General features: G+C 51.7%; 1 protein-coding gene across 7 annotated transcripts in view; it reads left to right on the top strand.

Annotated features, from left to right (window-relative positions):
• The window catches only part of KAZN (kazrin, periplakin interacting protein), a 1,209,168-nt gene that overhangs the window by 1,025,699 nt on the left and 160,881 nt on the right, over positions 1-22,588 (top strand). The window contains exon 1 of one of the 7 annotated variants that reach the window (XM_063631810.1): positions 17,365-19,907. The exons of the other annotated variants lie outside the window; for them this stretch is intronic. The gene's annotated coding sequence lies outside the window, so the exon portion shown is untranslated. Of the gene's footprint in view, positions 1-17,364; positions 19,908-22,588 lie in introns of those variants that run through there. 7 annotated transcript variants of the gene reach the window in all.

The following is a 22,588-nucleotide window of genomic DNA, read 5'->3' as shown; positions in this document are numbered from 1 at the left end:
AGACGACTGCAGCCCTGGAGCTTCCATGGAGCTTACATTCTGTGGGAGGAGATTTCCAGTAGGCAAATAGGCACAGGATATGTCCAGAGATGGTGTAAGTGCTATGCAGAAAAATAAAGCCGGGGAGGGGTTAGAATGATGGGAGCAGGCGCTGCTTAGTTTTTAGGTAGGGTGGATAGAGGAGCACGTTCTAGAATGAAGTGAGGTGTGTAGGTGCTGAGTTTCTAAGGCAAGAGGGTGTTGCTGATCAGCTAAAGGAACTAAGCCATTTTTAAGACGTGATGGGAAATTAGTATCTTTGTAGACGAGGCACTCTACAGGTCTGTAACTGAAGCATCTGCACTCTAACCCTTTTGCTCCATTTGGCATTTCTCTTAACCCCAAGCTCAGAAAGCCACGTGGCCTTATTCTGCCTCTTCACATCCTCTACCTTTTTAAAATTCTGCATTATTTTATTACGATGATCATTTGGGTTCTTATCACTTCTTGCCCCTCCCCTTTACATGAAACCCGCGGTTGAGGGGCCTGGGGCACTTGTGTGTCTTTGTCTTTGTGTACGGGCTCCCAGCACTGTACCCTTCCAGAGACCAGTTGTGTCGTGAACTAAACAGGATGCCTTGTCTTCATGGGTCCTCCCAGCAACCCAGTGGGGAAGTGCAGTCGCTAATCCCATCCACAGATGGGGAAACTGGTCCTTAGAACAGTTCAGTAACTGCCCAAGGCCACACAGCCAGTGGGTGTCCCAACCGGGAATTTATCCCAGACTGTAGACCTCAGCAGTATGGAAAGACTTCATGTTGCTCTTAAGAAAGTAGACCCACATTGTGGCGGGGCGCGGTGGCTCACGCCTATAATCCCAGCACTTTGGGAGGCCGAGGTGGGCGGATCACGAGGTCAGGAGATCGAGACCATCCTGGCTAACACGGCGAAACCCCGTCTCCACTAAAAATACAAAAATTAGCCGGGCGTGGTGGTGGGCGCCTGTAGTCCCAGCTACTCGGGAGGCTGAAGCAGGAGAGTGGCATGAACCTGGGAGGCGGAGCTTGCAGTGAACCAAGATCATGCCACTGCATTCCAGCCTGGGTGAAAGAGCGAGACTCCATCTCAAAAAAAAGAAAGAAAGAAAGAAAGTAGACCCACAATGTTTCTGATCTCTTTTCCTTTAAATTTTTATCCTTAAAAAAAAAAGTTTGTCCTCTCCTTGACATTCCTCGTTTTAAGCAACTCAAGCATTTGCTTATCTTTCTGCTGTTGGCAATTTCAGTGGGAGGTCAGCTCTCTGTGAGCCATTCTGAAAAGAACTTGTGCTGGGACTGGACGAGATGCAATCTCCACTGCTTGGAATTAAGAATGGTTTTAGGAAGCTGCCCACTAGGACCCATTGGTGGGTTTCGTGTGAGCATACTTCTGCTAGCAGGGCGAGGGCAAGACGGAGGCAATGGAGGGCTTGGTTCTTCTGGACAATTGGGGTGAAAGCCACTGCTGAGATCCATTTCCCTGAGGAGTCTCAACCTGTGGCCCAGCACCCTCCGCCCTCCACCCTGTGTTGTGGTCCACTGTGATGGACTAAACTTTATCCTTCTGCCAAGGCTGGTGGCACGCCATAGTGGGTACAGGGCACCAGTTTTGGAATCAAACACACACTGGTTTGAATTCGTCAGCTCTGCTCCTTACTAGCTATATGCCCCTAAGCAAGTTATTTAATGTCCTGAGCCTCAGTTTACCCTTCTGTAAAATGGAAATCGTATCACCCACCTCAGAGTGGTTGGAAATTGGACAAGAATCTGTGTGATTAGCGTCCATTCCCCCTGTGGGACCTGATGCTACCCACGCCATAAGGAAGGAGGGGGAATTCCTATTCCTCCAGACTCCAAAGGGCTTGATATATATATGTTTAAAATATATATAATACATTTTTTTTTATTTTTGAAGTTTGAAATACTGGGATTTACTCAAACAGGTGACTCCAAAGGGCTACTAGCTGCTTATTTGGCTTTCTGAGTCATCACGAAATCTCCATAATGGGCACGAAGCACCATTTATGTTCTTTGTAATATTCCAGTTGAGTGAACTGGACAATTTGCCAGGACCCTCCAGCCATTCTGGAGGAAGAAGAGTTTGTTCATTTGTTTAATCATCTCAAGAGGAAAATAGCACCCCTGGCTCTGGAGTTAGCCTCGTTCATCTGTAACACGGCAAGCTGACAAAAATGGAACGTCAGCACATTTGCATGTAGACTGATTTTAGTCCCAGCAGATAAGCACACCCAACATGTCATTAAAGCCGGCCGAAGCCATCGCCCTGGGGATCCCGTGTTTACTGTGAGTCACTAAGGGCTGTAAACACTCCAGAGAGACAGGCATGGTTATAAGGGGTGTGCGGGTGTGGAGTTATTTTGATGGATTTACTCTCCGTGAGTGCGTCTTACTTGCAGGTGCCGGATGAGTGCCTTTCAAGGGAGAGGGAAGGTCAGGCTTGCCTCCTGTTCACAAGGACAACTTCTGTCTCCTTTGTGGCGGCCTCTATGAAGGGACTACGGGCTTTCTCTCGTCTGCTTTTTGGATGCCTTCAAGAGAGGCCAGTTAGAGGATATCAATTGTGGCAATTCCCCGGAGCCCTCATCAAATGGCATTAGCCCATCATGTGCTGCAGTGGCACCCAGTTTGGAGGAAATTCAGAGCCAGGAGAGTGTGACAGGTACGCGAGTGCTGCCTGCTGTTCCAGCCCTGAACTGGCTGACACTGAGTCTGGCCTAAGGAGCAGGGAGCTGGTGGGCTCTGGGTGGGGCCCATCCTCAGTCTACGTGCTGGACGTTGGGGACTATTTTGGGAAACACCCTCCACCTGGCACCTGGTGGCTAATCCGCAGGTGCCAATGGTCTCGTCTTTTGTTGCTTCTTGGATTTGGAGGCTGGCTCAGGCTCCCAACTAGTTCGGGCTGTAACTTTATCACAGGCATTGACTGTGTTCACTACCTTTTAATTGTACAGAAGTTTCAGAAAAGCTCTCCTGGGGAATTGGAGAGAAGTAAAAACAACAGCTGCTATTTCCTGGATGCCTTATTCCCTCCCCTCACAGCGCAGCCCCAGCAGCATGTTCCTAACTTTGAAGTTGTGTGTGCCCAGGCTGGGAAGAATGTGGATTTTCATTCAGTCGGGTCCCGTTAGTGTGGAAGGATCGCTGACTGAGGGCCGAGCAGGAACCGAGCACCTTGTTCCATGTGTTCCTTTTGATCCCCCCATTCCCGTCAGCCAGCTGCCATTCTCCCATCTTACAGGTGAGACCACTGAGGCCTGGAGAGGTTACACCGGTTGTGGAAAGTAGCTGTTCCAGGCTGCCCTGCTGCACTCCTGGGACCCTTCCTCCTGCAGTTTCCTTGTCAGCTGACGATTCCCCGGGCTACCAGGCCACAGAACAGAGGCTGAGCTGCTGAGAGTCATGGGACTTTTCTCCCTGGCACCTTCGGCTCGCTGGCTTCCAATCAGCCAGAGCCAGTTGGGAGGGGGGAACCCTGGGACCCAGAGCAGTCTCCGATCCCTGTCAACAGGAGACTCTGCCCCTGCCCCTTCACCCCAGCCAGAAGCCAGAGGCAAGCTGGCTCCTGACGGGAGGCTCCCCCGCCACAACCATTTGGAAACCTAGAATGCAGAGCCCTGAGAGGGAAGCCTCTGCAGGGAGGGGGTGAAGCCGTTCCCTCTACTAGGTGAGGAAACTGAGGCCCGAGGCTGGGAAGGGACCATACTCCAGGATGTCACACAGGGAGGCTTCCAGGGCCAGATATGAAACCTTAGAAAAGGTATGGGAGGCTGGGCTCGGTGGCTTACACCTGTAATCCCAGCACTTTGGGAGGCCGAAGCAGGCGGAGCACTTGAGGTCAGGAGTTCAGGACCAGCCTGGGCAACATGGTGAAACCCCATCTCTACTAAAAAAAAAAATACAAAAATGAGCCAGGCATGGTGGCACATGCCTGTAGTCCCAGCTACTCGGAAGGCTGAGGAAAGAAAATTGATTTAATCCAGGAGAAGAGGCAGAGGTTATAGTGAGCTAAGATCATGCCACTGCACTCCAGCCTGGGCAACAGAGCAAGACTCTGTCTTTAAAAAAAAAAAAAAGAAAGAAAAAAAAGAAAAACAAAAGAAAAGCCATGGGAATGTCTTGGCAGCACTGGAAGTTTTCACCCTTTACCATCTTCCCAACCCTCTCCGACCCATTCAAGGAGGGTCTCAGACTTCGGGGATTGTAGCAGCCTGGGGTGCTCACTAAGGTATAGATTCTCAGGCTCCCCTCCTCCCCCACCAGGAATCTGGATTTGTATCAAGTACCCTGTGTAATTTTGGCATTCCACAGATCAGACATTGAGAACCTCTGCCCTTTGCTTTCCTGGGATTGGGTTAATTTTAGAGTAAGAAACCCAGGAGGGCACATACTGTGGTTTACACTGTGTTCCCCAGGCTGGAGCACAGGAATGATTCACAGGCACGATCAGAGCACGCTAGCACCTCTTCACTCCCACCAGTAGCCCAAAGTACACAGTCAGGTAGATGGACGTCTAAGTTAAATCTCGCTTTTTTTCCTTTTTGTGCCAACCTCTGTCTGGGCACACGTGTTCCCAGAATCTACCAGAAAGAGGCACATGCCTTTCTCAGCCTTGTGAATTCACAAGACTGCCGTGCAGTGAGAGAACACATGGAGGCTTTGGTGGCGGCTGTTCAGACACCCTGCTCCCGGCTCCAGGCTGCCCACCAGCACACCGTGTTTCCCATTCATCCTGAATTCCTGGCTCCTTGAGCCCTGCAAAGGAGCCAAGGCACTGGGCAGGGTGCTAAGGAGACAGAGGAGACCAAACTCTTGTCCTGTGATTCACCTCTGGGCCGTCTGTGGGGCCTGTTTGTCCATGCTCCCCAGTACGGCCCCCCACCCTCCCCGCCCCGGGTCCCTTTCATTGTCGGGCGTGATGCTGTTCAGGTGGTCGAACATCCAGCTGGGTGCTTGTCTGTGCTTCCTCTGGCATCTCTACCTGTGTCAGCCAGACAGTGGAGAGCCACATGGGGGAGTTTCTATTTACTCTCTACCCTTTGGGGAGGGAAGCCAAGGGGCCTGGGAGGCTGCGAGGAGACCCTGCGTGTGGCCCTGCCCTGCATGGTAGCCCCTGGGCTTAAATGCAGCTAGTATGACTGAAGAACTGAGATTTAAATTTTACTTCATTCTAAAAGGCCATATGTGGCTAGAGGCTCCCATGCTGGGGCTGGCCCTGAGTCAGGGCATGAGGCTCATGAGTGTTCCCAAGGCCCATCTCAGCTTGGGAAGCCTGAGATGTATGTTTTTCCACTGACAAGATGTGTGTTTTCCACCCACAAGGAGCTGAGCCCTGACATCACTGGGCTCAAATGCAGAGTCTCACCCCAGAAATTGACTCCAGGGTGGAGTTCAGAACGCTGCACTTTTTTTTTTATTGAATTTTTTGTATTATGGTAAAATGTATGTAATATAAAATTTACCATTTTAACCACTGTTCGATATTCAATTTAGTGGCATTAAGCGTATGTATAGTGTTGGAGGACCATCACCACAATCCATTTCCAAAACTTCTTCATCACCCCAAACAGAAACTGTGCCCATTAAACACTAACTCTCCATCCCTCTCCCCCAGCCCCTGCCAACCACCATTCCAGTTTCTGTCTGTATGTGTTGGCCTATTCCAGGTACCTCATCTAAGTAGGATCACACAGTAGTTGCAGGGCTCTGTGCTATTTATTTATTTATTTATTTATTTATTTATTTATGAATGAGACAGAGTTTCCCTTTTGTTGCCCAAGCTGGAGTCCAGTGGCACAATCTCGGCTCACCACAACCTCCGCTTCCTGGGTTTAAGTGATTCTCCTGCCTCAGCCTCCCGAGTAGCTGAGATTACACGCACGTGCCACCACACCTGGCTAATTTTTTGTATTTTTAGTAGAGACAGTGTTTCACCATCTTAGCCAGGCTGATCTCGAACTCCTGACCTCAGGTGATCTGCCTGCCTCGGCCTCCCAAAGTGCTGGGATTACAAGTGTGATCCACCACGCCCGGCCAGGTTCTGCAGTTTTAACATACAGTCCGTCCCTGCCCCACTGCTGATGGTCCTGGAGCCACATCTGGAAGTACCTTGTCTTAAGTGCTTTATCCCCAACGTGTCTCACACTTCCCTTAACCCTTTAAACAGGGCTACCTCACAGGTGCACTGGGAAGGTTTGGGGAAGACGTAATCCAGGTATCTTTTTCCAATAATTAAAATTGGCACCTTGTTATGTCTCTGGCATTGTGATGTACATTTTAATTCTTATTTTAGAGACAAGGTCTCACTGTGTTACCCAGGCTGGTGTGCAGGGGCTGTTCACAGGCATGATCATTGCACACTACAGCCTTGAACTCCTGGTTTCAAGCCATCCTCCTGCCTCAGCCTCCCAAGTAGCTAGGACTACAGGCACGTGCCACCACACCCAGCAGCATCACTTTCGTCTGTTTGTGTGGGATGTAGCTTTTTTTTTTTCTTTTTTTTTTTTTTTTTGAGACAGAGTCTCGCTCTGTCACCCAGGCTGGAGTGCAGTGGTGCGATCTCGGCTCACTGCAAGCTCCGCCTCCCGGGTTCACGCCATTTTCCTGCCTCAGCCTCCCAAGTAGCTGGGACTACAGGCGCCCACCACCACGCCTGGCTATTTTTTTGTATTTTTAGTAGAGACGGGGTTTCACCGTGTTATCCAGGATGGTCTCCATCTCCTGACCTTGTGATCCGCCCACCTCAGCCTCCCAAAGTGCTGGGATTACAGGCGTGAGCCACCGCACCTGGCCAGGATGTAGCTTTTTAAAAAGAGAAATGATTGGGGTTTTTGTCAGTTTTCTTTTTTTTTTTTTTTTGAGATGGAGTCTCACTCTGTCACCAAGGCTGGAGTGCAGTGGTGCACCTCGGCTCACTGCAACCTCCGCCTCCCGGGTTCAAGCAATTCTCTGCCTCAGCCTCCCGAGTAGCTGGGATTACAGGCGCCTGCCACCACGCCTGGTTAATTTTTGTATTTTTAGTAGAGACGGGGTTTCACCATCTTGGCCAGACTGGTCTTGAACTCCTGACCTTGTGATCCACCTGCCTTGGCCTCCCAAAGTGCTGGGATTACAGGCATAAGCCACTGCGCCCGGCCCTCCTTTTTCATAGCATATTTGTGACTGCTAAGGCCCCAGGACCACTTCTTGCCCTGGGGTTTTGAATAGAAGGGCACCTACTGCTTAGACCCTGTAGTGTAGGGAGACAACCTTTCCTTCAGTGTGAGACAGATTTTCTGTTCAGCAACAGGACGGGCTGCCCTGGGAGGCAGTGGGTTCCCCAGCACTGGAGGCGTCAGGCAGGGACTGGGTTTGCCCCATCAGGATACCAGAGTGGTCATTTGGGGGCTGATGCTGGCCAACATCCATCTAAATACTCAATTTTCCATCCTGGCCTCCAGTCGCCCCCTCCATCTCTCCTTTCAGAGAAGGGTGGGGAGGTTGGGCCAGCCAGGTCTGTGGCCCTGCAGCCACCTTCACACCATGAGCATTCCCTGCTGCCTGACGGCTTCAAACATCTGACCGGTCATCGCTGATCTGGGGTAGCCCTTCTTCCAGCGCCGGGGGCCTCTGTGGCATTCCCTTAAACCTCCCTGGCCAGGGAGGAGTTGCTGGGCTTGCATTTCCACAGTGCCAGCCCTCAGCCTTCCTGTGCTCCTTCCAGGCCCTCCTGGGTGCATCAGTGGCTGACCAAGGGGCAAACCTGCATCCCTGGTTTTCCCTCTGCAGGGACAGAGGCTACCCTTTGGGCTCTGGAGCAGTCACGGATGCCTCCCCTGCCAGTCTGGGCTGCCTTCTCCCTCCCACCAGGCTACAGTGGTTCTTTTTTTTTTTTTTCTTTTCTTTTTTTTGAGACGGAGTTTCACTCTTATTGACAAGGCTGGAGTGCAGTGGCGCAATCTTGGCTCTCTGCAACCTCCGCCTCCCGGGTTCAACAAATTCTCCTGCCTCAGCCTCCCGAGTAGCTGGGATTATAGGCATGCGCTACCACACCCGGCTGATTTTGTATTTTTGGTAGAGATGGGTCTCCAACTCCCGACCTCAGGTGATCCGCCCGCCTCCGCCTCCCAAAGTCCTGGGATTACCTGCGTGAGCCACCACGCCCGGCCCAGTACAGTGGTTCTTTAGGTGTGAGGTAGAAACGTCCACCCTGGATCCTGTCTGTCCTCTCTTTGGCACCCTCAAATGACCTGTGAGGAGCTCCATTTTCTAGATGGGGAAATGAAGCTGACACAATATGATCCGTCTAGGCCACTGCTGTCTGACAGAACTTTCTGCAAAGCTGTAAGTGGTCTGTATCTGCATTGCCCAGGATGGTAGCCCCTGGGCTTAAATGTAGCTGGTATGACTGAAGAACTGAGATATACATTTTACTTAATTGTAAAAGGCCACAGGTGGCTAGTGGCTCCCATGTTGGAGCTGGCCCTGAGTCAGGGCATGAGGCTAATCCGAGGCCCATTGCAGCTTGGGAAGCCTGAGATGTGTTTTTACACCGTGGTCCCTTAGGGCTGCCATTGCTTCTCCGCATGGCCCCTGCACCACCATCCTCAGAGTCACTCAGGAGTTTGTTGTTTTCCAGTGTAGTTTCCTGGTCCCCATACCTGACCTGGACAATCCAAAATACCTGAGGACTGGGCACAGTGGCTCGTGCCTGTATTCCCAGCACTTTGGGAGGCCGAGGCGGGCGGATCACTTCAGGTCAGGAGTTCGAGACCAGCCTGACCAACATGGTGAAACCCCGTCTCTACTAAAAATACAAAAATTAGCCAGGCATGGTGGCATGCACCTGTAATCCCAGCTACTCTGGAGGCTAAGGTGGGAGGATTGCTTGAACCTGGGAGATTAAGGCTGCAGTGAGCCGAGATGGTGCCACTGTACTCCAGCCTGGGCAATAGAGAGAGACCCTGTTTCAGGAAAAAAAAAAATCTGGGAATGTGCCCAAGAATCTGCGTTTTAAACGGATCCCACCCCCACCCCCAGATGATGCCAGCTCACTCTGCATTTTGAGGACTGAGGCTCCAGCACCTGCGTCTTTACTTCTGTGGGTCTTCCTAGCATCAGGGGCCCTATTGTGTCCTTTGTGCCTTTGCCCCCAACCCCCAGCCCCATCCCCCAGAACCGCTTGAGCTGGACCATCGATTCTCAAGGTGTGCTACCAGGATCAGAAACATCAGCAGCTCCCGAGGACATATTAGAAATGGAAATTCTCTGTCCACTCCACACCTACAGAATCAGAAACTGGGGGTGAGCCTAGTCTGGGTCTTAACAAGCCCTGCAAGGCGATGCTGATGTAACTATAGTCTGAAAGCAGCCATTGAGCAAGGCGGCTCTAGAAAGCTTTTTCTACTTCTATTTTTCCTCTTTCCCTCCCTCTCCCCTCTCCCTTCCCCTTCTCCCTGTACCCTGGCCTGTTCCCTGCCCAGCTGCCAAGGGCTGATTGGCCCTTCTATGCCTAGGGGCTACTGGATGTGTCACTAGATGGTCTGTCTGCCTTTCACAAGGGCCTTCAGAGATCCTGGCCTTACCCAGGGGACGGCCCTAATGGTGATGTTGGTGGGGCAAGCGGAGCAGCAGCCTATAGCACCCCCGCCCCCATCTTCTCTCCCAACATCCCAGGTGGTGGCCGCCTGCTCCCCCAGTGCCAGAATTTTAGAAGAACAGAGGGCCAGATGGGCCCATTTCCCTGGAGCCTCCAAGCCCCCTGCCCTTGGGGACGCCTGGATGACATCCGCCCATCCCACAGCTGTGCTCAGCAGACAGCGCTTTTCCATGTCATGTCTCTCCAGTGTGTGGAAAGGCAGGGGAGGTGACGAGCAGAACATCAGCCCTGGCTTTGCAGCTTACCTGCTGTGGGACCTTGTACAGTTCACTCACCCTCTGGACCTGTGTCCCTGTTTGGTGAAGTGAAATCATAGTGTCAGCCCGGCCTAGCTCACAGATCTGTGGTTGCTTTACGAGAGCCCGTGGATGTGGAAGTGCTTCACTCACTCTGAGGCACCTTAGAGATGCGGTTGGTACCATCAGATGCAGTTGGTATCATCGGTTGGTAGCTATAGGATGCTGGTGAAGACAGACCTGTACCTGGGGTGACCAAATTGTCCTGTTTTTCTGGGGACTTTCTTGGTTCTAACACTGGACATCCCGCACCATGGGCTATGCCTTGGTCTCAGGCAAACCGGGCTGGTTGATCACTGGTGCCCTGCTCTACTGTGCCAGCCACACGGCTACTTTTGCCATATAGAAAGGGATCCCTCTACCCTCCCAGCAGCTAAGGCCTCACCTACCTGCCCCGCCCCCTTTTAGATTCCCTGATCACTTTGATCCTTCCTCATCCCATAAGTACTTACCAGCCCCAACTGGGTGCCTGGCACTGAGAGCTGAGCAGGACGAACCCTACTTTCATGACAGTTATATTCTGGAAGAGGGTTTTTTTCTGCCTAAAACTCCTAACTGAAACAAGAAAGGAAAGGTACCCTCCCTCACCCTCTCCCCAGATGCAACAAGCCTCCTTGTTCATCCATGTGGCAGGCATCCAGCATCTGCTCTGTTCTCAGTTTTGTGTGAGGCTCCACAAATGTGACAGTCCCCCTTCTGTCTCCAGTGGAGGAGCTCAGGGCCTGTCTGTCCCATGAACCACGCTGGCTCATTCCTACCCTTCGCCTTGCTAGTTCTTGCCTCTGTTATCTTCCCACCCCGAACTAAGTCCACATCCCTCCCCTCCTGGGCCCCCAACCTTTCTGTGAGCCTTTCTTGCTCACTGCAGCCCCTCTGGGTGTAATTCTTGCAGTGCCATCTGCAAGTGTCACCTAGAGGACAGCGTGGCAGAGAGTGGCACTGCAGAAGGTGAAAATGGCTCCTCAGCAAGCGTGTGTCTGTGCCCCTTGCTAGGTGTTATGGGACCAGAGGAGAGCCTTCATCGCAGACCCTGCTGGTTAATTACTTGCAGGTTTTCTTAGAGCACCTACTTGGGGCCAGATGCCTTTCTAGTTCCCTGTGGAGGAGCTCAGTTTTCTGAGTCGTTTGTACTTCCCTGTCTTTCCCTTCCCCCTCCGTCTTCAAGGACTAGCGAATCAGTTGCCACCTCTTAGGGTCTGTCCACAGTCTCCTGGCCGTAATAATCACGTCCCCTCCGCCTCTCTCCCTACCATCCTTCTTTGATCACACAAGTCCCACCAGGTCAGCTTGTAGGAGGACCCCTGGCTCTATCAGCCTCCTGAGTATGGGGCCTGGGTGGGGTTGACTGAACACCCTCTCCTTCCCACCCCAGTGTGCCTGCTCCGTCAAGGGGCAGCATAAGCTCTTGCTGTCATGTCCCCTTCGCCAGTTTCCTGGCACATCCCTGATAGAGCTGAGCACGCTGAGGTCAGCGCCAGCAGCTGGTGTTTTGGGTGCTCCAGACGGCATCTGGCTCCTCTCAACCTTCCCAGTGGGAGTCTGATCTTCCAGCCTGTGCCTGGAGCATGGCCATCTCCCTGGAAGGCGCCGATTGCTCCCCTTTGGAGGTGACTTGAATCCATACCCAGCAGGCAGGCCGATGCTACCTTCTCACAGCAGAGCAGGCGTGTGCGGCCCAGGAAGGTAGAAATTTAGCAAAAGGGCACCTTTGCCTTACTCTGTGCTTGGTGGTGTTTAGGGCATTTTAGCCTCGTGTAGAACAGGCTCCCCTCACTGAGCTAGGACAGGTACACAGACACAGGGCTCTGAGTGTGGGGACGTTGGAGTCCATGTACCAAGTTCTTAGGGCCATAGAGCCCCACTGCCTGGGTGCAAATTTTTCCAATAGTGGGGACCCTGAGCAAGTTCCTTAACCCCTCTGAGCCTCAATATCTTCATCTGTAAATTGGGGTGATAGCCCTATCTAGTAGGGGTTTTATGGAGATTAAGATCATTTGTATTAGTTCAGAATGGGCCGGATGCGGTGGCTCACGCCTGTAATCCCAACACTTTGGGAGGCCAAGGCAGGCGGATCACCTGAGGTCAGGAGTTCGAGACCAGCCTGGCCAAAATGGCAAAAACCCGTCTCTACTAAAAATACAAAAATTAGCTGGGCATGGTGGCGGACACCTGTAATCCTAGCTACTCGGGAGGCTGAGGCGGGAGAATCACTGGAACCTGGGAGACAGAGGTTGCAGTGAACTGAGATCGCGCCATTGCACTCCAGCCTGGGCAACAAGAGCAAAACTCCATCTCAAAAAAAAAAAAAAAAAATGGGTGCTGGAGTGATATAAGACTCACCAGAGAGATGGCCAAGTCAGTCAAGTCCAGAGTCCAATACTCAATAGGACGTCAAGCACTGGGGCAGGATTTGGACTTCCTGGGGAGAAATTTTTGGAGTTAGCACCTGCCCGGGCTTTGCTCTCCCACTTAGAAGGAGACATCTGGCGACAGTTGGTCAGAATCTCATGCATTATGAGAAGACCACACTGGAGACTCTTGGGCAAGCTGCTTAATCTCTTTGAGCCTCAGTTTCCACCTCTTGTAAAATGAGAATGATGGCAGCCATCCTACAGTAGGAACTTGCCAAGTGGAGCTGCTGCTTTATCAATAAACCGCCTTAAATATTATGTGCAATACAATGGATTGCAGATAATGATGTTTGTTTATTTATTTATTCATTTTTTGTTTGATTTTGTTTTTGTTTTTTGAGATGGAATCTCACTCAGTCGCCCAGGCTGGAGAGCAATGGCGTGATCTTGGCTCACTGCAACTGCCACCTCCTGGGTTCAAGCAATTCTCCTGCCTCAGCCTCCTGAGTAGCTGGGATTACAGGCACCCACCACCACATCAGGCTAATTTTTATATTTTTAGTAGAGACAGGGTTTCACCATGGGGCCAGGCTGGTCTTGAACACCTGACCTCAGGTGATCCACCCCCCTCGGCCCCGCAAAGTGCTGCGATTACAGGCGTGAGCCACCGTGCCTGGCCTATTTATTCATCTTAGACACGGGGTCTTGCTCTTGTCTCCCAGGCTGGAGTGCCATGGCAGGATCATTGCTCACTTCAGCCTCAAACACCTGGGCTCAAGTCATCCTCCCACCTCAGCCTCCTGAGTAGCTAGGACTACAGGCACACACCACCATGCCTGGCTAATTTTTAAAACATTTTGTTTTTAGAGACAGGGTCTCACTTGTTACCCAGGCTGGTCTCGAACTCCTGATCTCAAGTGATCCTCCCACCTCAGCCTACCAAAGTGCTGGGATTACAGGTGTGAGCCTCTCGCCTGGCCAGTGATGTTTATTAAGCATGAGGTCCACACTGGCAGTGGGAGGTGCCTCTGCCTAGGGTGGAGTGTGTGTACTTGAGGGTGTGCATTCTCGGGCACTCCTCTGCCTGTTGGGATATTGAGAGCTGTGACAGCGACTGAGTTTTGAACTTTGTTGTCCACGGCACAGGCTCAGGGTCCAGGCACTGTGCTGAGCAGTGATAACAGGAGGTCCCTGCCAGGATGGACAGAGAGACCCTGAGCTCCTCCGCTGGAGGCAGAATGGAGACTATCACATGAACCCAAGTCACAGGGGGCCTGGGTTGACCTAGGGAAGTCCTCGGGCTCAGCCTCAGGAGTGCCAGGTTCCAAAGGCAGTGGCAGAGCCTTCACCCAGCCTGATCATCCCTCAAGGAGGGGTCTGCCTCCCTCTGTACCCCTGAAGTGCTTAAATGCCTGGGAGGCAGGCATTGATTGGTCTCTGCCTAACCAGTGGTTTGGCAGACCATGGATCAGGTGACCATCTTGGTTCAGTCAGCTGCCTCTGTAAGAGTGGGCAGGGTACTTGGTATAGAGAGCTGCTTCCTTCCAGGGCCTGTGGGAAAGTAGCTGTGGTGGGAGGAATTTAGGGCAAGGAAGACAGATTGACGCATAATGTCCAATGCAGTTGTTCCTCTTGAGTTTTAATACCTTCAGGGATTGGAAGCTCACTTCCTCTTCAGGCAACCCCTATAATTTTTTATTCGTTTTAAGCATTCACTCACTTTTTTTTTTTTTTTTTTTTTTGAGACAGAGTCTTGCTCTTTCACCCAGGCTGGAGTGCAGTGACGCGATCTCAGCTCACTGCAAGCTCCGCCCTGCGGGGTTCACGCCATTCTCCTGCCTCAGCCTCCCGCGTAGCTGGGATTACGGGCGCCCACCACCTCGCCCAGCTAATTTTTTGTATTTTTAGTAGAGACGGGGTTTCACTGTGGTCTCGATCTCCTGACCTCGTGATCCGCCCGCCTCGGCCTCCCAAAGTGCTAGGATTACAGGCGTGAGCCACCGCGCCTGGCCTCACTCACTTTTATATTGAGCCAAAAATTGATCTCACAGTAGCATCCACCCATTGGCCTGTGCCCTACATTTGAGGATCTTACACACTGCGTCTGTCTCCTTGACACGATAACCCCTCTGTTGTAGGAAGACAGCCACCGTGGCACAGGGGCCAGTTTCGTTTCTCCAGGCATTTTTCCTCCCAGCCAGGGCAGAGTAGATGGGTTGGGTGGTTGGGAGCACAGGGCTTCTTGCCTTGATCCTCCCAGCTTAACCAACCTTAGATCTCTCGTCCCCCACTGGGAGCCCTTTGTGAGGGTGGAGGAAGAGCTGCTGGAGCCTGTACCTTCTCTTGCACGTCCTAAGGAAGAATGTTCCCCAGGCTGAGCTGTGTGTTCCTGGCTGTCTTGATGTTTGTTTAAGAGGACATAGCAGGAGCTCAAAGACATCAGGCAGCCCCTCTGGAAGCAGGCAGGGAGAGGGGCAGGTGGAAACAACTGCGGAGTGCTATCAGGGTGGATAGGGCTAGCCCAGTAGCCTGGGCCAGGCCAGGCAGGTGGAAATGACCAGACAGATGTCATTCTCCCTTTCTTTTTTTTTTTTTTTTTCTGAGAGACGCAGCCTTGCCCTGTAGCCCAGGCTGGAGTGCAGTGGTGCAATCTCGGCTCACTGTAACCTCCACCTCCCAGGTTCAAGTGATTCTCCTGCCTCGGCTTCCCAAGTAGCTGGGATTACAGGCGAGCGCCACCACACCCAGCTAAATTTTTGTATTTTTAGTAGAGATGGGGTTTCACTACATGTTGGCCAGGCTGGTCTCAAACTCCTGACCTCAGGTGATCTACCTGCCTCGGCCTCCCAAAGTCTGGGATTACAGGCATGAGCCACCGTGCCTGGCTTCATTCCCCTTTTCTGTAGCCTGCCCTGCATCCCCACCCCCATGCCATCAGGTCAAAAGGGACCCAAAGGCATGCAGTGGCAAGTTCACATATTCCTTTTGGGGTCCATGAGTAGTATCCAAGGCCAAATAAACAGTACTCACCTCTTGGCAAGAGGGTCCTGAGAACATGGGCACTCAGCCAAGAGATTACAAAAAAAGAGGAGGGCAAAGGTGGAACAATACATTAACTGCCGACCATTGGAAAAAGGAGATTGAATTTCTCTGCCTGGGAATTTTTAACCTGAATCAGCAGCCTACCTTCTAGGCCAGGGCAGCCTGAGTTGGTGGGTCGGATGGCGGTGTGGGTGGGGAGGTTCTGGTTTTTTTTACCCTGCTTCCCCAAAATTAGCTTTCTGCAGGTGTACATGCAGAGAAGATGCTAATTTAGAAGATGTATAGCTTTCTCCAGAGATCAGGAGCAGGGAAGATTTCCTGGGCGCTGGAGTTATCCTGAGTTAATTTTCATGAATGCTGAAAGCTGAAAACACTTTGGTTCTGCCTATGGTCTTTGCTGAAATCCATGCTGTCTGTTCACCAAAGAAGGACCAGAGAGCTGCTGTCCTCTTGTCTGGCTTCCTGGGTCTGGGCTTCGTTGTCCCGGGCATCAGGACGAGAGAATAACTAGAACCTGGCGTTGGTCTTTTGTTGGATTTCTGGGATATCTGTAGCTGTGGGCTGTCTACCGCTGGAGGTGGGGTGACCTCATGGCTTGGTTGGTGGTCAGCCTGCAATTCCAGAGAGACATGGCGATGAGCCCACAATACAGGGCTTATTCATGTCCCAAGTCGTGTTACAATGCAAACACCTGCTCCCGATTAGAACTTTTATTTGTTCAATTGGTTTATTTTCTGCTGCTTCAACCAAGCGTGGAGGCAGTGTTGAAGCATCACAAGCTGCGGTGTTTATGTGGCTTGTTTTGTTTTACACCTCCCACCCCTGCCAGTCCTGTATGCCCAGGGTACACATATTTGTCCCCTCTCCTCCTCAAGCAGCCATGAGTGATCATGGTATTATTGCAGATGTGTCAGGAAAGAGGAAACGTCCCCAGACGTTCTAGGGATATATATGGTTTGAGGTTTGTGGAGTCGGGAGAGGAAAAAGGAAAGATCTAGTAGAAGTTCAGCTCAAGAGAGTAGGGCAGGAGAAGGCCGACTTAGAGAATAAAACATGTAGATGAAAGAAACGCTTCTGACCCGCTCCAAATGTTAACAGTCAGTGTTTCTGCACACCCTTCTGTTCTCTATTCAAGCTGCGCACTTTGATTCTACAGCAGCCGAACCTAGAACCTACTCTTCTCTAGTCAGTATCAGTTTCTCCTGGGAGATGAGGGGTAGAGGGCGGCTTTAGGGAAAAACATGTTTTGGCATGAAAGCACCTCTGGCCAGGAGAGTGTGGTCCTAGGGGGTCTTTGGCTTGATGGAAGGACGCTTTTGCCCCTAAGCTTGTGCCTTGGGCTAGCTTTAGCTTAACGGGCACTTCTTGGGCTTAGAGCACAGGTCAGGGCTGCACCAGTTGCTGCGGCTTATAATACCTGACTTCTGCAGCTTATAATACCTGGCTCCTGCCAGAAGGGTGTTCTAGGAGGACCTGGAAGGATGCTTCTCTGTACAAGAGATTTCCTTGTCTGGGTTAGCAGGGCCGTCTGTAATCCTCTAAGAAAGGCAGGTCTGGAGCTGGTCACCACTGGTGAAAATTCGGCATCGCCCTTCTGTCTTCCTGCTTGTTGTGGTCTTGTGTTCTGTTGAACTGGATGTGAGCTGCATGTGCATGTGTGTGTGTTTGTGTTGTGGGGGAGGAGAGCCTTGGGTTTTTTTTTTTAATTTACATTTTTCGAATAGTTTTCTCCTCTGCTCTCCCTAGAGGCGGCATGCAGAGTGGAAACAGCATTTGACCTTTGTGAATTGTGAGCAGAGTTAGCCAGACAGACGGGGAAATATTTGGTGGGAAGTCAGAGACCACTCAGAGCAAGAATTAAAGTTCCATCTCTACCTTTTTCAGTCCAGAAACCAGAGAAAGCCAGAGGGGACAGCAGCAGAATAGTGCCCAAGCCTCCAGATTAGGACTGCAGGATCACTTCCTCAGCAGTCACCCCCCGCCAGCTGCTGGAGAGCCCACTCGGGAGACCTCTCAGCAAAGAATGTTCTACCTGAGGATTTACAGCCGAGATTCCAGAAGTCTCTGGGGACCCAGGACAATGCTTCCTGGCAAGGGCCGGTCTCACAACGAGAAGGCAGTGTGGTTCTTGAGGGAGGAGCAGGAGGGAAAATAATAACCGAAATGTATGTAGTACTTGCCCTGTGCCCAGCAATGTTCTTTTATGGTATAGACTCTCAATCCTTACAGCAATCACTCCCGTTTTACAGATGAGAGAACTGAGTCACAGAGAGGTGCGGTGACCTGCTCAGGATCACTTGCTTAGTAAGTAGCTGGAATGCCTTGCTTGGAGATGTGTTTCTAGCTGCTTAGATGGCATCGCCTCTCAGGCGAGGTGCTCAGTGAGCGTCAAAACCAAAAGTTGAGCCGGGCATGGTGGTTCACGCCTATAATCCCAGCACTTTGGGAGGCCAAGGCGGGCGGATCACTTGAGGTCAGGAGTTTGAGACCAGCCTGACCAACATGGTGAAACCCCGTCTCTACTAAAAATACAAACGAATTAGCTGGGCGTGGTGGCGCATGCCTGTAATCCCAGCTACTTGGGAGACTGAGGCAGGAGAATCGCTTGAACCCGGGAGGCGGAGGTTGTACTAAGCTGAGATCTCACTACTGCACTGCAGCCTGGGTGACAGAGAGAGACTCTGTCTCAAAAAAAAACAAAAACAAAAAAACACACACTGGATATGCAGCTTCTATGTTAGGGTCAAGTTTTCCTGTGGGGGAAGAAGTTCTGTTTTCAGACGTAAAGGTAACTCAGGACGTGAGTTTGTCTGCCTCTTCCCGCTCCCAGCTCCCCCTCCCAAAAAAAAAAAAAAAAAAGCAACTCACATTTTTCTGTGTCTTAATTATACATTTGGTTCACAGACTAAACTGCTGAAACTCTCTAAGTGAAGTAAGGGTGTTTTTCTAATCGGCTGTGTTCATTTCTAGTCCTGAAGGTTGTGGCCTGATGGTTGGACCTCCCCATACCCCAGACTCCTGTGTGACCTGGCTGAGTCATGGTGCTGTTCCTGGGGCCTTGGGGTTGGCTGGCCTTTATTTAGGACAATAAAACCCACCATTGTAATCTTCCCAGGCAGTTGGGATGATAAACAGAGAAGTGAGCACTTGGAAGGAAGGAAAAGCGCTTTATTCAGCACTTTGTCAATATCAGCAATATCAGCCCACAGCAAGGCCTTCTGTGGATGGCGGCACCATCCTGTTCTGGGCAGGGCAGGAGGCCTCTTGCCCGCCTGCCAGCTGATCTGCATTCTGGGCTTCCTTCCGAGTTACATTCGTTGGGTTTTGGGGTTGCAGTGGCCCTGCCACACATTCAGAACAGCATCCTGGGACAAAGTACCGCAGGGGACAGCACCAGGCTGCACGGAGGCTCGTGGCCCACAGCTCCGTAGCTTTTTGTTCTTGGGCAGGCTCCTCATCCCTTTTGCCTTAGTTTCCCCATCTGTCAAGTAGGACTGAAACTACCCCTGAGGTCTCCGGGAGGTTGCAGGGGACGTGTGCCCAGCATCGGGAGCGCCCCTGCAGGCCTCGCAGCTGCAGGTGGTGGAAGTCCAGTGCTGGAGGCTGAGTTGGGTCTCCTGTGAGGCAGTCCCCCATGGCCCGGTCCTGGTCTTTCTCAGCCCAAGGTAATTTTTCAATTAACTCAATTGGCTGGAAAGCGGGGCGCCCTGGAGTGTGGGAAAACGTCCCAGGCCGGAAGGGCTCTCCCCTCTGCCCCCACTCATTTGGGGCTTGGCTTCCAGAGGGAGGATCCAGTTTCACATCAGGACACCAGGATGTGATCCCCGTGGTGCCCCTCTGAAAAATCCCAGATGGCGCCTTCTGGAAGCCCTAGCGGCCTCCGCACTGGCAGCCAGTCTGTCCTCCCTCCCTGCCCCCTCCCCCCACCCCGGCTGGCTCCCCGGCCCAGCTCCAGCTCCGGTGGGGAGAGCCTCGAACACTGCTCGTTAGTGACTTTATTGCTAAACAATTTAGAAAGGCAGCCCTGCCAGTTTTCATAAGTGAAACATTTAAAGTATGCGAAGCATATTTTATTTCTTCCTGGAGCAGCTGCTCAGTCAGGCTGGAGAGTAATCGGGAGTGAGTTATATGGATTTGTGAGCTGCGCCGCAGCACCTTCAAGCTCCACAGCCTCGAGAGCCTCCCACCAAGGGGCAGGTGTCCGCTGCGGCCTGGAAGACTTGGGCAGCCCGAGCCCAAGACATGCACTCCTTTCCTGTCACCTCCATGGAGTCAGGCATGCTCTGCGATGGCATCAGCAGCTGTCTGCCAGTGTTGACGGAGGGCTCATGGGTGCCAGGCCCCTTCCTGGGGCTTTTTATCTGTCCTCAGGCATTGGCACAGCAGCCCTGGGAGATGGATACTACTGTGATCTTCATTCTCCACACAAGGACAGGGAAATAACCTGCCAGGGTCAAACAACTACCCAAGGACAGAGCCAGGATTTGAACCAGGCCATCCAGTTCCAGAACCACTGCTCTTCACTGTCATTGTGGCCATTTTACAGGTGAGGAAGCGGAGGGACATAGAGGTGATGTGATTGCCGGAAACGCCCACTAGGTGTGTTAACTTCAGAAGCTGCACGGGAGACAGTGAGTCCCCAGGTTTGCCATTTGCTCGGGCCCCAGTGTGAACTTGGTTTAAATTCTTTTTTTTTTTTTTTTTTTTTTTGAGACAGAGTCTCGCTCTGTCACCTAGGCTGGAATGCAGTGGCGTGATCTCGGCTCACTGCAACCTCCGCCTCCCAGGTTCACGCCATTCTCCTGCCTCAGCCTCCCGAGTCACTGGGGCTACAGGCGCCCACTACCACGCCCAGCTAATTTTTTGTATTTTTAGTAGAGACGGGGTTTCACCGTGTTAGCCAGGATGGTCTCGATCTGGTTTAAATTCTTTAGAAAGCACGCGTCTGTTCACTGTGGAGATCTGAAGATGGGGGAACTGCAGGCTCACCACCCTTGTGTGATGGCGACGTCTAGGAGAGCCTTCAGCTGAGCCCCCGTTCACCTACTTCTCCTCTCAGCATAATTATTTACATCTGCAGGGGCCGTCAGCATGCCTTACTCATTTTGCTGCGTTTAACCCCTGAGTGGAAATCTGACACTGGCTTAGCATGTTCATGCCCAAGTGTGTTTCCAGTTTGTTCTCCAGCTCATGGTATAGCCAGTGGCTGCGCGGTTGAGGTTGTGGATTCCAGACACTTTCCTCTAGGCTTTGTTTTGGTTATCTATAACATGGGAATAGAAATGCCTATCCTTTCCCCTAGTCTAGAAAGTTAGCTCTCCCACCTGGAGCTAGACACGGGAGAACCTGCTCTGTGATGCGTGGGGCAGGCAGCTTCCATCTTTCTGTGGGTTCTGGGAATGGGTGGAGAAGGAAACTGAGATGCTGGGTGTTGTGCTGCTGAGTCACACTCAGGGTGGGAAAGAAAGCAGGGCTGGGCTCTCCCGGCCGTGGTAAGGCCGTGCTCAAGTTGCTTCCTCCAGATCTGCAGTGAGCTTTGGGCTCCCCGTGTGGATAGTGTCATGAGGTGGTGGATGTAACTAATGCACGGCCTTCCTTCTTTTTCCTCTTGGGGTGTTGGTAATTTTTCTTTTTCCTCGAGGGTGGGGAAGAGGGAGGATGGATGAGGATGGATGGAAAGTCCCGCACAGTGAGGATGTGGAGGGAAGCAGGCAGTGCCACCCGGGGCTTGCTGTCCCTCCCCTGGGTACCTCCCTTCAGGAGCCTGGCCTTGGGGAGGGGAGGAGACTGTTGCAAGAGCCAAGACGGGGGGACCTGGCCAGTTTTGTCATCTGAAGCTCAAAGACCCAGTTTCAACTCTGTGCCCAATTTCAACTCTGTGTCCACCTGTGAGACTATTTGTCCTGGCATTTAGTTTGCGAAGCAGGCACAGCATGAGACTTAGGGCTGGGAGCCTATCCAGTGGTTAGGAACATGAGCTTTGGAATCAGACCAGCCTTGGTTGGGATCCAGCTGTGCCACCTGGACCAGCTCTGTGACCTTTAACAAACCAGCCCCCTTGTTGAAGCCTCCATTACTGCGTCTGCAAAATGGAGAGAATGCTAGCACTTCTCCCATGGGGTTGGTGAGAGAATCTGATGGGCTGAGGCTCAGTGCCAGGCACATGGTGAACACCCAAACGGGAGCTGGAACCCTCAGGTGAACCCCAGTGGCTGTGGGTTGGTGCAAAGACCCCTCCAGATGGGGGAAAAGGAGAAAGACTGATATGGGCAGGAAAAGCCTGGAAATGGCTTTGAGGCAGAACTTGAAAGGTTTGTGACATCCAGTGTTTCAATCTAGAAGGACTGGTCACTGGGAACAAAGAGAAGCTAGAATTGAAGTCTAAACAGTGATAAGTCCTCACTGCTTGGAAGAACTAAGTTCCCTTGTCCATTTTTGCTCATCCAGTTTTTGAAGAAAGAATAAGGTAGCCTTCAAGTTTGTAGGGAAGCTAGGTGCCCAGAAAACTGTCTCTGACAAAACAGTGTATCAGGATTCTTTTTCAAGCACAAGGGATTAAAAAATGCAACTCAAACTGCTGAAATGAAAAAGGGAATAATTGGCTTATGTAACTGAAAAGTTCACGGGTAGGTTCTGGCTTCAGGTGTGGTGTGATCCAGGACTCGAGTATTCGGATATTATCTGAATCCTGTCCTAGTCTCATTGGCTCCTCCCCTCCCAGTGGCAAGACAGCTGCCATCAACTCCAGGCTCCATCATCACAGCCTGAGCCCTATTGTAAAGAGAGCTCCTGGATCCTGGTCCAGAGATTTACCTCTGATTGGACTGACTTGGGTCATGTGCCTTCTCCTGAACCAGTCACAGTGGTCAGGGTGATTCAGTGATCTCGTTAGCCAGACTGGGTTATATTTTCATCCCTGAACCACAGTTGTTGACAATGGGGGCTCCCCAAAGGGAAATGCAGGTGCCATGTTGAAAAGAAGGGTCATAGATGTCAGCCAGACAGAAACGTCTGCTGCCCAGTCCAGGGGGAGATAATAGAGAAATTTGGAAAGAAAAGGCTGGATGAGGTGGCCTCTCAGAGGAAGCGGTAGTGTGGAGGCTCAGCTTGATGGCTGTGCTAGGAGTCTTCCTTGTACCAACAGGATGGCCCAGGAAGCTCCCATCCCAAGTCAGCCCACCTGACTTGTGATGAACTGGCTACAACTTGCTGCTTCTAATCCTCAGT

The sequence above is a fragment of the Symphalangus syndactylus genome, chromosome 22 (assembly GCF_028878055.3).
Source record: "Symphalangus syndactylus isolate Jambi chromosome 22, NHGRI_mSymSyn1-v2.1_pri, whole genome shotgun sequence".
Classification (NCBI taxonomy): domain Eukaryota; kingdom Metazoa; phylum Chordata; class Mammalia; order Primates; family Hylobatidae; genus Symphalangus; species Symphalangus syndactylus.
This window is presented reverse-complemented; position numbering and strand designations above follow the sequence as displayed.